Below are 14063 nucleotides of genomic sequence, written 5' to 3' on the forward strand. Positions count from 1 at the left end.
TCCACATCAATCTGAGCATTCTGGGACCTGTATTCTCCACAGGCTGCATTTTTGTCTTAAGCTTGAAGCTGTTTGCAAACTGGTTTATTTTATCATAATTTGATGTAGCTTTTGGGCTCCTGGTAAGTTGCCAGCACAGCCTTCAGTTGGGCGAAATTTGGGCCTGCCTTGGTCTCTAGTTTTTGAAGATTCTCTAGTGCACTTTTCCTGCCATTTATGGGCTTACAGTCTGCTCTGAGGACTCCAATGCTTCAAGCCAAGTTTTTTAATTACGGTCGTTGCAAAGTCTCAAAAGCGTAGATAACATTTGTGGCTCCTTACAGTCAGGTTGAAAGGCCCGGACATGACTTTGTCATAACATACACACTCAAGCAGCAGTTGACCTTCACTTGTTTAAAGAGGGTTATTGAGCTTTTCAGCCCTGACTGTCATTGTGTAAATGTCCTCATAGGAATCTCCTTCTGCAGCCTGCCTGCTTTGTACTTGCAAACCCAACATGAGGCATACATGATGCTGGCTTAGATTTATGTAAGACCTGACACATGCTGCTGCACAGCACTTCCTAAGCAAGGTCTCTGATCTGGGCGTTCCAAGCTTCAGCCCTATTGCACAGATGCCTGTGCTGGTGCAAGGACCCAGAGTTAAGAATCATTTCGATAACCTGCTATTGTTTGTAATGCAATTGTGGTTGCTTGACAGCATCATATCTATCACTGTTTGACTCCCTCTCTGTGCCCTTGCCCCCACTTTGAATGGAGCTAAGCAGTCTTGCACCTCAGCAGGATAGGGAACATTAGCTGCTGCTGAATAAGCAGTAGGTGAGACTAAAATTTTTGTATACCTTACAAATGCTTATTTCTCACTGCTACATTGATTCTCCCAGATGATAAAAAACTACTCAAGATTGTTAAGTCCCAGGCAGACTGCGAAGAGCTACAAAAGGATCTCTCAAAACTGGGTGACTGGGCAACAAAATGACAGATGAAATTCAGTGTTAAGTGCAAAGTAATGCACATTGGAAAACATAATTCTAATTATACATATAAAATGATGGGGTCTAAATTAGCTGTTACCACTTAAGAAAGAGATCTTGGAGTCATTGTGGATAGTTCTCTGAAAACATCCACTCAATGTGCAGCGGCAGTCAAAAAAGCTAACAGAATGTTGGGAATCATTAAGAAAGGGATATATAATAAGACAGAGAATATCATATTGCCTCTATATAAATCCATGGTATGCCCACATCTTGAATACTGCGTGCAGAAATGGTCGCCCCATTTCAAAAAAGATATATTGGAATTGGAAATGGTTCAGAAAAAGGCAACAAAAATGATTAGGGGTATGGAATGACTGCCATATGAGAAGCAATTAAGACAGGGACTTTTCACCTTGGAAAAGAGACAACTAAGGGGGGGATATGATTGAGATCTATAACGCATGACTGGTGTGGAGAAATTAAATAAGGAAGTGTTATTTACTCCTCATAACACAAGAACTAATTAATGAAATTAATGGGCAGCAGGTTTAAAACAGACAAAAGGAAGTATTTTTTCACACAACACACAGTCAACCTGTGGAACTCCTTGCCAGAGGATGTTGTGAAGGCCAAGACTATAACAGGGTTCAAAAAAGAACTAGATAAGTTCATGGAGGATGGGTCCATCAATGGCTATCAGCCAGGATGGGCAGGGATGGTGTCCTTAGCCTCTGTTTGCCAAGGGAATAGATGACAGGGGATGGATCACTTGATGTTTACATGTTCTGTTCATTCCCTCTGGGGCACCTGGCATGGGCCACTGTCGGAAGACAGGATACTGGGCTAGATGGACATTTGGTGTGACCCAGTATGGCCATTCCTATGTTCCCCCTTTCCAAATCAAAACCTTTGTATTTGCATTTTATTGAAGATGGAGGTTGGCACTTTCAAAAGCACAATGTTCTGCACTGAATACAATGAGAAGAGAGTCCAAATGACAAGAACTGAAGCACTAAAAACATTTTCTATCTGGTCCTCTTTCTTAGGTGCACCAGGAGATGGCCTGTGGCAGTCTTCATAAATCTCGTACTGATTTCTCAAAATTTCTCCTTAGCATCTAAGAAACCTAATAACTTGCACTTATAAGAAAGGGGAAGTGGACACAGCCAAGCTGGGAAGAGGCCCAGTGAGCCCCCATCCTGGGCTTCAGAATCCAAGCTGCAGCTTCAAAGTGCTGTCTGCACAGAGGTTTTTACAGTATTAGGGCAAGCTCCACTATCCTGAGTCTGTTGAGCTGAGCTTGGAGGCTCGCTCCTGCTCAGACGAAAATGCTCTGTAGACATCCTCCTAGAGGCCTTGGTTTCCCTGCACCTGCAAATAAAAATATTTCTACATCTAACCAAATTCTGCACCAGTTGTCTTCTCCAAAATATGTCCCTAGTTACTGATTCCAATTTTTGCATCTTTTCATTAGGTGCTTCCCTGCCCTCTTTCTTAGGTCCAGTATAATTTAGATGTGTGCTTGAGCACTTTGATTTCCCAGTCTTTAATAGGGCCCTACCAAATTCATGGTCCATTTTGGTCAATTTCACGGTCATAGGATTTTCAAAATTGTAAAATTAATGATTTCAGATATTTAAATCTGAAATTTCATGGTGTTGTAATTGTAGAGGTCCTGACCCAAAAAAGGAGTTGTGGGGGGATCGCAAGGTCATTGTAGGGGGGTTGAGGTATTGCTACCCTTATTTCTGTGCAGCTGCTGGCAGCGGCGCTGCCTTCAGAGTTTGGCAGCTGGAGAGCAGTGACTGCTGGCTGGGAGCAGCAGCAGTAGCGCAGAAGTAAGGATGTTATGGTATTGCCACCCTTACTTCTGCACTGCTGCCTGCAGAACTGGGCCCTCGGTCAGCAGCCACCACTCTCTGGCAGACCAGCTCTGAAGACAGCAGCACAGAGGTAAGGGTGGCACGGTATGGTATTGCCACCCTTACTTCTGTGCTGCTGCTGGCAGGGCATCGCCTTCAGATCTGGGCACCTGGCCAACAGCTGCTGCTCACCGGTCACCCAGCTCTGAAGGTAGTGGAGAAGTAAGGTAGCAACCCCTCTGAAATAACCTTGCGACTCCCCTGCAACTCCCTTTTGGGTCAGAACCTCCAATTTGAGAAACACTGATCTCCCTTGTGAAATCTGTGTAGTAGAGGGTAAAAACACACAGAAGACCAGATTTCATGGGGGGAGACCAGATTTCATGGTCCGTGAGGTGTTTTTCATGGCCGTGAATTTGAGCTGCCTAGGGGGCTATTGAGCTGCCTAGGGGGCTATTCCCCTAGGCAGGAGCATGGAGACTAAATGCTTATCGTGCTGGTACTTTGGGCACACTGGTGCCAAGCTCAGGTGTAGAATAAGAGGACTTTTTATATCAGATTGTTGATACATACATATAAAGTCTGGTCTTTTGTTGGTGAAAGGAGCTGGATTAACACCTCTAGAGTCTGAAGTCCTCTCATTTATCTGGTTATAACAGAGCCAGTGACAAGATAAGCGTCCTGCATATTAAGCTTTGCCATTGTGCCTCAGCCCTAACCTAGAATACCTCTAGGGATCAGAGGAGAGTTCAGTCTCTATGGCCTATCTGTAGCCTCTCTGCTTAGAGTACTGACAAGGATGATGGTTGACATGTTTTTTCTGAGGGCAGGTCTATGCTAAAAACGCTTCATCAGTGCAGCTACACTGTTAGAGGGCTTATTCCTTCACCTTCTCACTTCCCTGGTCCTTCTCTCGCATGAACAGAGAGCAACAATACCCAAAGTCCGAAGGTGCAAACAATTCAATGTTTATTGGGGTGAACTTCCAGCAAGCAATGATTCCAGTTTCCTTCCTCAGTGTCCCCCTTCCCAGCTCTGATGCCACAGAGCTTTGCCTGTGTCCCTGTTCCCATTTCCCCCCCTTAGCAAAACATGTTTCCAATTCCCCCTCCCCCCTTTCTGATTGGCTGCAGACTATATAGTAAAACTTGAGTTCTGCTTAGCTATACCTTTACCAATAATTTACTGAAATTTAACTAACCAATCCTAACATATTGTAACATGATTATCTATTGAATTATATCCCACCATCTTAATTGGTTTACACCCAACAAAATTAATTATACAGCAGACAGAAACAATCACAGAACCAGACAGAGATTATACAGACAAACAATAGGGAAGGGGGACTACAGTGAAAGAACAACAAAGAAATGAGGATATCATACCCCAGCTATTGATAAGTGAGTTCTTGCCAGACAGGATGCTGTCAAATTTAAGTTTTCTTTAAATCTTCTAGGCTCTTCCCTTTCTCATAGACTCATAGACTCATAGACTTTAAGGTCAGAAGGGACCATTATGATCTCTGAGGTGATAGATTGGATCACCTTTTTTACAGCCCAAAACTGCCTTATTTCAGTGTGACCGGTGAGGATGTGACCGTTTGCTTCCCAGCTTATGGCTGCCTCTGCTGTTTAGCCAAAGGCCTTAGCCTGAGAACAAGGCCTTAGACTATCATAGTGAGAGAAGGCCCATACACAGGCAGACTGTGATTTTGCTTCTTGTTTTGTACCTCTATAACTAGCTAAGTGATAAGAATACACCTACATTCTTAAAGTATAGGCCTTTGCAGGCAGGCCTGAATATCTATAGCCTAACACTCACCCCCCTTTTTTTTTCTTTCTTTTTTGGGATCCTCCTGTCCAGGTATCCCTGGAAAAGCATAGGACATATGGTGACACATTTCCTGATAGGGCCAGGCATCAAGGTGAAAGGTGTCGATATTCCATTTGTCCCACTGCCCCTTGTGTAGTACAGTGCCCTGCACCTTCTCTCGTATGGACATACCACACCTATTCCAATTATATATATCCAGACTTCCCATTATAGTGGGCCCAAGAAGGTTGGGTCTGGGTTGTCTACTACACTATGGGGGGCTTACTACATTACTTATAGGTTATCTCCATATGTATACTTAACAATACACCAGCCACTATAATAATCCACAGGAACACTAAGAGTCCTGACCACTGCAGTATGGTCCAACATCCGAGCCACCACCAAAACACTGCCTCTCTTCCTTCGACAGAGTCAAGATTTTAATGTGTCCAGTTGCTGACAGTTGCAACAAGCTGCCCCTGCAGGTTTTACGTGTTTTTGTCCATATCGTAAGTCCACTGAATGTCCATAGAGAAATGGGTTATTGTCCAAACCAACTTAACCACTTGGTATGGAATCAGGCAGTATGCCCTGGTTCAATTATTTAAGCAATAAGATTCCCAGATCCATTTGTGCAACAAAGCCCAGATAACAGTGTGTAGATTGTTTGGTTATGGGCTGGTGTAATTGTGCCCCCTAGTAATATGTACATTTTCCGCAAAACACCTCATACACAGTACACCCAATTGTCCACCCCTTGCCATAGACCATTGGGTGTGCTCCTCTATGGTCCTCAGGGAGGGGCACATCCAAACATCTTTTCTGGATTTACACCATTTCATACACCCCTCCATTGATTCTCAGCAAGCTCCTCCCCTTCTCATTATTCCCATAGGGCTTGTCCGGGGACCACCTTAGTTGGTGTTCCATTTCCAGGTTCCACAGTAGCTATTACACAGGTGCTGGCCTCCTAGTTGAGCATTTTGCATTCCCATACACATCTCCCCCCCAGGTTAGCCTTTTGAAGCCATCCCCCACCCACATCATAAGGTTTTCTGTTCATTGAAACATAACAATGCTAGCAACAAGACAAACACCACAAAACATAGATCCATGGTATTCTGGGTTATTCTTCCACTGGCGCCAGCTTGCTTGTAGACTGTCTGAAAAACAAAAGAAACAATTTCCACCCCCTTGGTGGGGACAGATTATTGCTTAATAATACTACCACTTCCTTTTACAAATCTCCTTGCTGATTGCAGGAAAAATAGAAGAGTTACCTCCAGGCTGTACTTATTTTGTTCTATAGTCAGGCTAGTGAATTACCCCACTCACTGGTCATTTATGAAATTCATGAGGTGGTGTACCTCAGTTTTCCCTCTTGTACAACAGATCAGGTTTGCAATAGTTTGTGGTACTTAAGTGAAGATGCGCTTACGCTGATAGGTGAGAGTTCCCCTATCAGCAGAGTTAATCCACCTCCCCGAGAGGTGGTATGTATGTTGACAGGAGACGCTCTCCTGTCAACATAGGTGCTGTCTACATGGGAGGTTAGGTCAGTAGAACTATGTCACTGTGGGGTGTGGATTTTTCACACCCCTGAGTGATGTAATTATACTGATATAGGTCTGTAGTGTAGACCAGGCCTGATTTTGTGGGGAGAGTCAGGGAGGGGATGCTAAGCCAGTGAATTGTAGGTCGTTTGCCAGCTCAGATGTCTGGTGGAATTGGCAGCTCTGCTCCTCTTTCTCAACCTTCTTTCCCCAGGTTGCAAGGACTGTTTGAAAGGTTTGTGCAGGCAGCTCTGTACAAACTGGGGAAAAGATTTGGGGTCACTTGTTCCTTAATGCTGATAATTCAGACTGTTTGGAATGTACCTTAGTGCCTCCTGCCCTGTCCCACAAAAATAAACCCAGGAGGTGCTTTTCAGTTGATTGAGGGAGAGCAAATGTTTCTGGGCAAGGTACATTTCTTTAGTATTGACAAGATCTTAGTCACACCTGACCTGGAGTCAAACAAGTGACCTAAGTGTGAGAGGCTTGGTATTGTCAATGTCTTGAATCATTTAACTCCTTTAGTGTTTTTAACCATGATAAATCCTGGGGTTGTCCAGCCCAATACTTTTGCAGTCCCTCTTACATGGTTTTCTCAACCTCTTTCACAGTGATCCTGAAAATATATCACAATTACAGCTGTCTTCCTGTGCAAAGGGATTGGGTAAGAGGCTGATTTCCTGGCTGGCCTGTGCCAATCCTCTTCTGTGTTTGGTTAGGTAAATAATAATAACAACAATAATGCTTTGTACTTCTAAAGCTGCTTCTGTCTGAAGATCTCTGGGGTCTTTACAAACAATTAATTTAGCCTAGCAATACTTCTTCTGAGGTAGACAAATACGATTTCCCATTTTTCAGATGGGGAAACTGAGGCTCTGAGATATGAAGTGACCCATCACAGCCTTGACAGGAAGTCAGTGTCAGATCTAGGAATGGAACCTGTGTGTCTGATATCTCCCAGTCCTCTGATTTACTATCTTGGGTATTGGTAAATTCCTGAGAAATAGTAATACTGTAGCACCAAGTTACCCATCTCTAGGCCCTAACACCTGTTCCATTATTGCAGTATAACATTCCTTTCAGTAAAGATGGTGAGGATGTGAAGCGTTTGTGCTCAGCATTCATTCAAAACCCAAGTAATGAGTATAGCAATGTGAGCAGGCTTGTGCAGGTGATGAGGCCTGTGATTCTAAATCCCTTCTATTGTGTGCCTTCTGAGTGTGTTTGTGCTGCATGCTAAGGTTGATCTAAGTGTTTAAGCACCTGAACAGCAGTGTAAGAGTACATGTAACTAAGCACTGTAAAGGGTAGTCAAGATTGTGATAGAGTTTTTGTGACTTTAATGTGTAGAAATATTAGATATGCAGCAGAAAAATAGAAATTAGGTAGTATTTGAATTATTCAGGTTGGTTTGCTGATTGGGTTGATTAACATAGAAAAAGACACCTGCTTTTAAAAAATATTTGGTGTTTCACCTTTCTTTGGATCCTTTTTGGGGAAAAGTATAAACTCATGGGATTCGATTTTTACTTCACACATTACTCTGCATCTGCTAAGTCAGGGTGGGCAAACTTTTTGGCGCAAGGGCCACATCTGGGTGGGGAAATTGTATGCAGGGCTATGAATGTAGGGCTGTGGCAGTGGGTTGAGGTGCGGGAGGGAGTGCAGGGTTCAGGAGGGGGCTCAGGGCAGGGGGTTGGGGGCTCAGGGCAGGGTGTGTGGAGTGCGGGAAGGGGCTCAGGACAGGGGGTTGGGGTGCAGGAGGGGATGTGGAGTGCGGGAGGGGGCTCAGGACAAGGGGTTGGGGTCCAAGAGGAGTTCGGGATGTGGGCTCTGGCCCGGCGCCGCTTACCTCGAGCGCTGCTTACCTCGAGCGGCTCCAGGGTGGCAGTGGTGCACAGCGGGGCTAAGGCAGGCTCCCTGCTTGCCCTGGACCTGCGTCACTCCCGGAAGTGGCCAGCATGTCCGGCAGTGGCTCCTGGTGGGGCTGCGCACTGCCCTCGTCTGCGTGTACCACCCCCGAAGCTCCCATTGGCCGTGGTTCTCCATTCCTGGCCAATGTGAGCTGCGGGGGGTGGTGCCTGCAGGCGAGGGCAGCGCAGGGAGCCCTCTGCCCCGCCCCCCTTCAGGGGCCGCAGGGATGTGGTGCCGGCCACTTCTGGGAGCAGTGTGGGGCCAGGGCAGGCACGGAGCCTGTCTCAGCCCTGCTGCGCCACAGGGCTGGCAATCCCATGGGCTGTATTGAAAGCCCTGACAGGCTGCATCCAGCCCATGGGCCGTAGTTTGCCCTCCCTTGTGCTAAATAGATACCACTTAGAAGGTGATACCTCTTCTCTCTCTTGTTTTTTCTTCAGTTTGACAAGTTGCTCTTTTTGCAATATGTCATCTTAAAGCTGAGGCATTAAGTACTGTCTAAACTAGTCATCCCTATAGCAATTCAGATGACAGTGCTGTCTGCATAGAATGACAGTGTTTCCATTGCTAGCTTCTACAACACAGCTAGTAGCTGACAGAGACAGACTCATCTGCACAGTATTCCAGTAATATAGGGAAAAGTTCTCTGAGCTAGGAACCAGGATACCTTGAATTCAAGACCTGCCTTTACTGACTTTAGTTTTGATTTGTACGTATTTCTATAATGAAAGACCTCAGCACTAGATAACTGTCAATTATAATCTACTGCACTCTATCCTTTGCAAATAAAATAATGGAGAAGTTATATAGGCCATGTTAGTTGCAGTGGGGAATAGAACTGAACTTTAGCCATTCTGTGACACTGCCTTTCAGATTGATTGATCCACATATATGTGCTTTGGTATCCTGCCTTTACCCAGAATGCTACGCTGCACTCCTAAAGCTAGGCATAGATATCTGGCACTTACCACTACAATATCAGCTTGAGCACCAGAAGCAGACCCACCCCACCTTGGTACAATGGTTGGATCAGTAATGGGCAGTGACAGTCAAGGGGCCCAGGGTAACATTCACTTTCCGAGCAACCAGGTGGGAGTCCCACTAGGGCTGAGTGATTGTGCTTTTATGAAGACTGGTAAACTGAGGCTTGCCATACACTGTTCAGAGAACCCATAGCAGGAGAGACTCAGTGGGGGCCTGAACCAGGGGTTAACAGAGATGGGGAGCTGGATTTGGGGTTAGTACTAGAGTCTGTTATCTCAGGAAGGGTCTATGACACTTAGCAGAACCCAAGTGAAGCATTTGGGGTTAGAGATATAGACCCTACAAGGCACTGCAGAATCTGTTGCTGAAGCCCGTCCCATGCTTCCAGGGGGTGGGGAGGGGCCCAGAAGGTGTCAAAGCCCAAGCAGGTCTCTGGAGAGGCCCTGTGTATGACAGGGATCTTGGAGGGGGGCCTGGTCTCTTGCAAAGATAGAGACAGGTCAAGGAAGAGCAAGTCCCTATGCTGTTTTTCTTGACTGTAGGAAGGCAGCACATGCTAAAAGGTGTGGCTCTACTGAGAACTTTCCTCCTTGGGAAGAGGGACAGTGGCAAAGGGAAAAGCCTGGGTCCCCAGGAGTGAACAAAACTGAGACAATCTTGAGGGTGGAGCGTCCAAACTGGGCAAATGGCAGCAGTGCTTAGAGTCTCAGCTAATTAAGGGAGATACCTTGGCTTCACACTCAGCCTGGGATTTTGAGAGCTTGAGGTCTTGTATAAGTGATGAGCAGAACCATGGCAGGCTCAGGAGCCTGAAACGACATGGTTGGAAAGGGAGTTAAAGAGGTGCTCAGTTTTCAGTGTCTGTGAGTGCAAGAAAAAAAGCTGAAACTGAACTTAAAGGATCTGGAGGGCAGAGTATCAAACAGCTCTGGAAAATGCAGGCTTATGTGAAGGGACTGGGCACTGAGGCAAAGACTCAGGAGACCCAGACCCAGGAACTGAAACAGAAGCATTTCCAGACTGTGGAGGAGATGACAGCATTGGAACCAAGCTAAATGTGTGCAAGCAAACCTTCGGAGAAAGATCATGCAAAGTGGCCAATTAGGTGAACGTGCTTTTTCAGGATAAAAGGGACAAGCAGAATGAAGTAGGGACCTAGGTCCAAGATTAACAAGGGAGATACACCAAGAGTGACAGTGCGAGAGAGGATGGATGAAGTGACTGAGTGGTGTAGTGGGTTAGGTAGTAACTCAGAGGTCTGAACCAGTCAGAGAGCAAGCTGATTAAGTTAGCAAAAGACTGCGGATCTGGGGTTACAGCTTAAACAGGATGCAGGAAAAAACATGCAAAAAGCAGTGGATGAAAATAACCATTTTGGAGAGCAATGATATGAAGGAAAAGAGGCACTTGGGGAAATTTATGTCTGCCTTCTGACAGCAGGTGGCTCACCTGGAAAGGCGAAACTCCAGTGACAAGGCTGCATGGCAGGATTGTATGTCTCATAGACCGATTTGGCCACAGACAGAGCAGAGAAGGCTTGGCAGTGGAATTAGATCCCCAGCAATCAGGAAGAAAGGCAGGAGGAGTTGAGTAGATGCTAGCCCTGGAGAAGAACTTCTTTGAGTGTGACATGTTGGTACAGAAGCTTGGGAGAGGAAGGGGAAAGCCCTCTCCCAAACCAGAGCTGGGGCAGAAGCTTTGGACTAGAAGGTGGAGCTAGAGCAGCTCAATAAATATATAAAATGTATAAAGATCAAGGGCTTAAAGAGATTCAGAGGCGCAAGGTTAGGAAGAATATCTGGGGTGGAGAAAGGAACAGCAGATAATGGAGATGAAATAGAACCTGGAAGCTGAAGCCTGCAAGCTCTTGAGACTGGCTGGGAAAGCTACACCTTTGAATGTCCTGGCAGCAGACAGCAACAATGGAGAGACGAAACCCAGCTGCACAGAATGCAGGCTGGAGCTCAGCAGATGTGTGAGCAGAGAATTGAAGAACCCAGGGAGATTTGAGATAAGGCCGTGAGCCCAGAAATAAGCAGTTGTCAGGTAGGGGGGGTCAATGCAGAGTCGTTAGTGGACAAGTTGTGCTCTCTTACGATATTTCATTGAGAGAAACTGGCAGACCAACAAAGGAACAGGTGTCCTGTGTAATCCACAGCTGTTTGTGTGGCGCTCTGTTCCTCTCGTGTGGTGTCTTGGGCCTGGTCCACACTAACCCCCCACTTCGGACTAAGGTACGCAAATTCAGCTACGTTAATAACGTAGCTGAATTCGAAGTACCTTAGTCCGAACTTACCGCGGGTCCAGACGCGGCAGGGAGGCTCCCCCGTCGATGCCGCGTACTCCTCGCCGAGTTGGAGTACCTGCGTCGACGGCGAGCACTTCCGGGATCGATCCCAGAACATCGATTGCCTGCCGCCGGACCCGGAGGTAAGTGTAGACGTACCCTTGGTGAGATACGGAGGCTGATAAGCTTGCTACAGTCTTGCCTAGCAGAACTGGGTCTCTAAGCTGCTCCTACTGTTAGATCCAGGGTTCCCAATCCAGATTTGATCTTTGCTGTTTATAAGCCACCCATGGACACAGCATTGCACCATAGATACAGAAGTGGTGTGCAGGGCGGGTTTGTCAGAGATTGCAGAAGCTCCTATTACTACCCAGCAGACCCACAGAGTAATGGACTGGAGAGATCTGAAGAGAGGGATGCTTCAGGCTCTGGGCTGAAATCATTGTACAATTTAGCAAACTGACAGATTAAGATGGTGGAGTGTCTTTGGGAGGTGGAAGATACATGTTCCTCAAGGAAAAGAACCCTGGCACAGGCCACATAAAGTGAGCAGGAGCTGACCTGCCTTGGAATAGAGAGTAAATGGAGACCTGCAGTATTAGTGGGTGGAACAGGTGAAGATGACTAAGCCCAGTACTGAAATGCTCCTGCACAGCCAGTTCATTGAGAACTTGAAGAGGCTGGAAGCTGAGATGCTTTAACAAAATAATTGGAATTGGTAAAGAAGAGAGAATTGGGTTATTTCAGGAGCTTGATTACCTGGCTTCAGGGTATACTGGCTGACCAAAGAAAACTCTTCTGCACCAAATACCATAGTGACCTCATGCTTTTTAATATAAATAGATCATCACATCTGCCTGTTGCACAGTCCATTCATTTGGAAGGTCATTCTGCCTTTTATTTGTTGAAGGTCCTGGGGATTACAGTAGATGAGAAGCTGGATATGAGTCAACAGTGTGCCCTTGTTGCCAAGAAGGCTAACGGCATATTGGGCTGCATTAGTAGGAGCATTGCCAGCAGATTGCGGGAAGTGATTATTCTCCTCTATTTGGCACTGGGGAGGCCACATCTGGAGTATTGCATCCAGTTTTGGGCCCCTCACTACAGAAAGGATGTGGACAAATTGGACAGCGGAGGGCAACAAAAATGGGGGCTGGGGCACGTGACTTATGAGGAGAGGCTGAGGGAACTGGTCTTATTTAGTCTGCAGAAAATAAGAGTGAGGGGGGGATTTGATAGCAGCCTTCAACTACCTGAAGGGGGATTCCAAAGAGGATGGAGCTAGGCTGTTCTCAGATGACAGAACAAGGAGCAATGGTCTCAAGTTGCAGTGGGGGAGATCTAGGTTGGATATTAGGAAAAACTATTTCACTAGGAGTGTGGTGAAGCACTGGAATGAGTTACCTAAGGAAGTGGTAGAATCTCAATCCTTAGAGGTTTTTAAGGCCCCGCTTGACAAAAACCCTGGCTGGGATGATTTAGTTGGTGTTGGTCCTGCTTTGAGCAGGGGTTGGACTAGATGACCCCCTGAGGTCTCTTCCAACCCTAATCTTCTATGATTCTAAGTTGCTGTTGAATTTTTCCCGAGTGCGAGTTTGATGAAGTTGGGGTGTATGTATTGTTTTCAGTATCTGCTGGAGATGGAAGTCAAATCTCTGTGGAGTGCTGGAGTGTGTTATTGACAGCGTTGTAGATGATGTGTAAATTTCCAGGAATGCATGAGACTTTTTTCTTTTGATTTCTACAGTGTGTATCCTGATTGCAACATTAATGATAGCCTATTAAGTTTGTGTCAGTATTGTTAGCATGATTTCTTTTAGAACTTGCACCTGTAGAATAATTTTAGCTGCTACTGTATCTTTCAGAGAATTGGAATAAAGGGCAAGCACAACATCAGCTTATCCTGGAGATTTTAGCTACTTAGTGTGAAATTTAATTTGCAAGTAGTGGACTGATAATTCCATGTGCTCAGCTTTTTAACACTGTAGTACAGTTGATTGTTTAGTGTTTAACAAACTTTTTGGGGTAAGTAGTTTATTTACTGCATAATGAACGTGACTGTACATTCTATATTAGGGATTTAGGTTTCTTATCTGAGGAATGTGACGCAGCATTGTCAACCCCAAGCATTCAAAAATTACGAGTCAGTCCTCCCCACCACCCAAAATAATGAGATTTTAAAGTATAACTATTCAGTCCTTTTTATTTGTCTTCTAAATTTTGAAACCTTTTAGGGTTCATGTTTTCCAGATTTTCTCTGCAATCATGAGGACTAGGGAAAAAAAGAATCTGAGATTATTACTTACTCACAGGGCTCTGGAAGCTGGGGCTATCAGAAAAGCGCCAAATATTGCAAGACTCAATAAAATTGTGTGTTGGCAACACTGGAGGTGTGAGAAATTAATGCTACAAATCAGATGTTTACTACAGTGAAGATGGGCAGTACTGCTGATGATTGTATAATGTGAATAGACCTAACATATTTAATTTCCAGATTTTTCTTTATGAACACTGCATAAGTTGGATGTTTTGTTCAGTGAGAGTGAACTGGAGTAACATCAGTTCTCAAGTTCTTTCCATTTATACCCCAAAGGAACTGAACAGATCACTAGGACTTAGAAGAATTATTCCTGGTTGAAGCCTAGTTGTTGGGGGTGGGGGTGAGAGTG

General features: G+C 45.4%; 1 protein-coding gene across 21 annotated transcripts in view; it reads left to right on the forward strand.

Moving 5' to 3' along the window:
• The window catches only part of MAP2K4 (mitogen-activated protein kinase kinase 4), a 169574-nt gene that overhangs the window by 19762 nt on the left and 135749 nt on the right, over nucleotides 1-14063 (forward strand). Inside the window, exon 2 of one of the 21 annotated variants that reach the window (XM_065562686.1) lies at nucleotides 13645-13784. The exons of the other annotated variants lie outside the window; for them this stretch is intronic. The gene's annotated coding sequence lies outside the window, so the exon portion shown is untranslated. The remainder of the gene's footprint in view (nucleotides 1-13644; nucleotides 13785-14063) is intronic. 21 annotated transcript variants of the gene reach the window in all.

The sequence above is a fragment of the Chrysemys picta genome, chromosome 12 (genome assembly GCF_011386835.1).
Source record: "Chrysemys picta bellii isolate R12L10 chromosome 12, ASM1138683v2, whole genome shotgun sequence".
Classification (NCBI taxonomy): domain Eukaryota; kingdom Metazoa; phylum Chordata; order Testudines; family Emydidae; genus Chrysemys; species Chrysemys picta.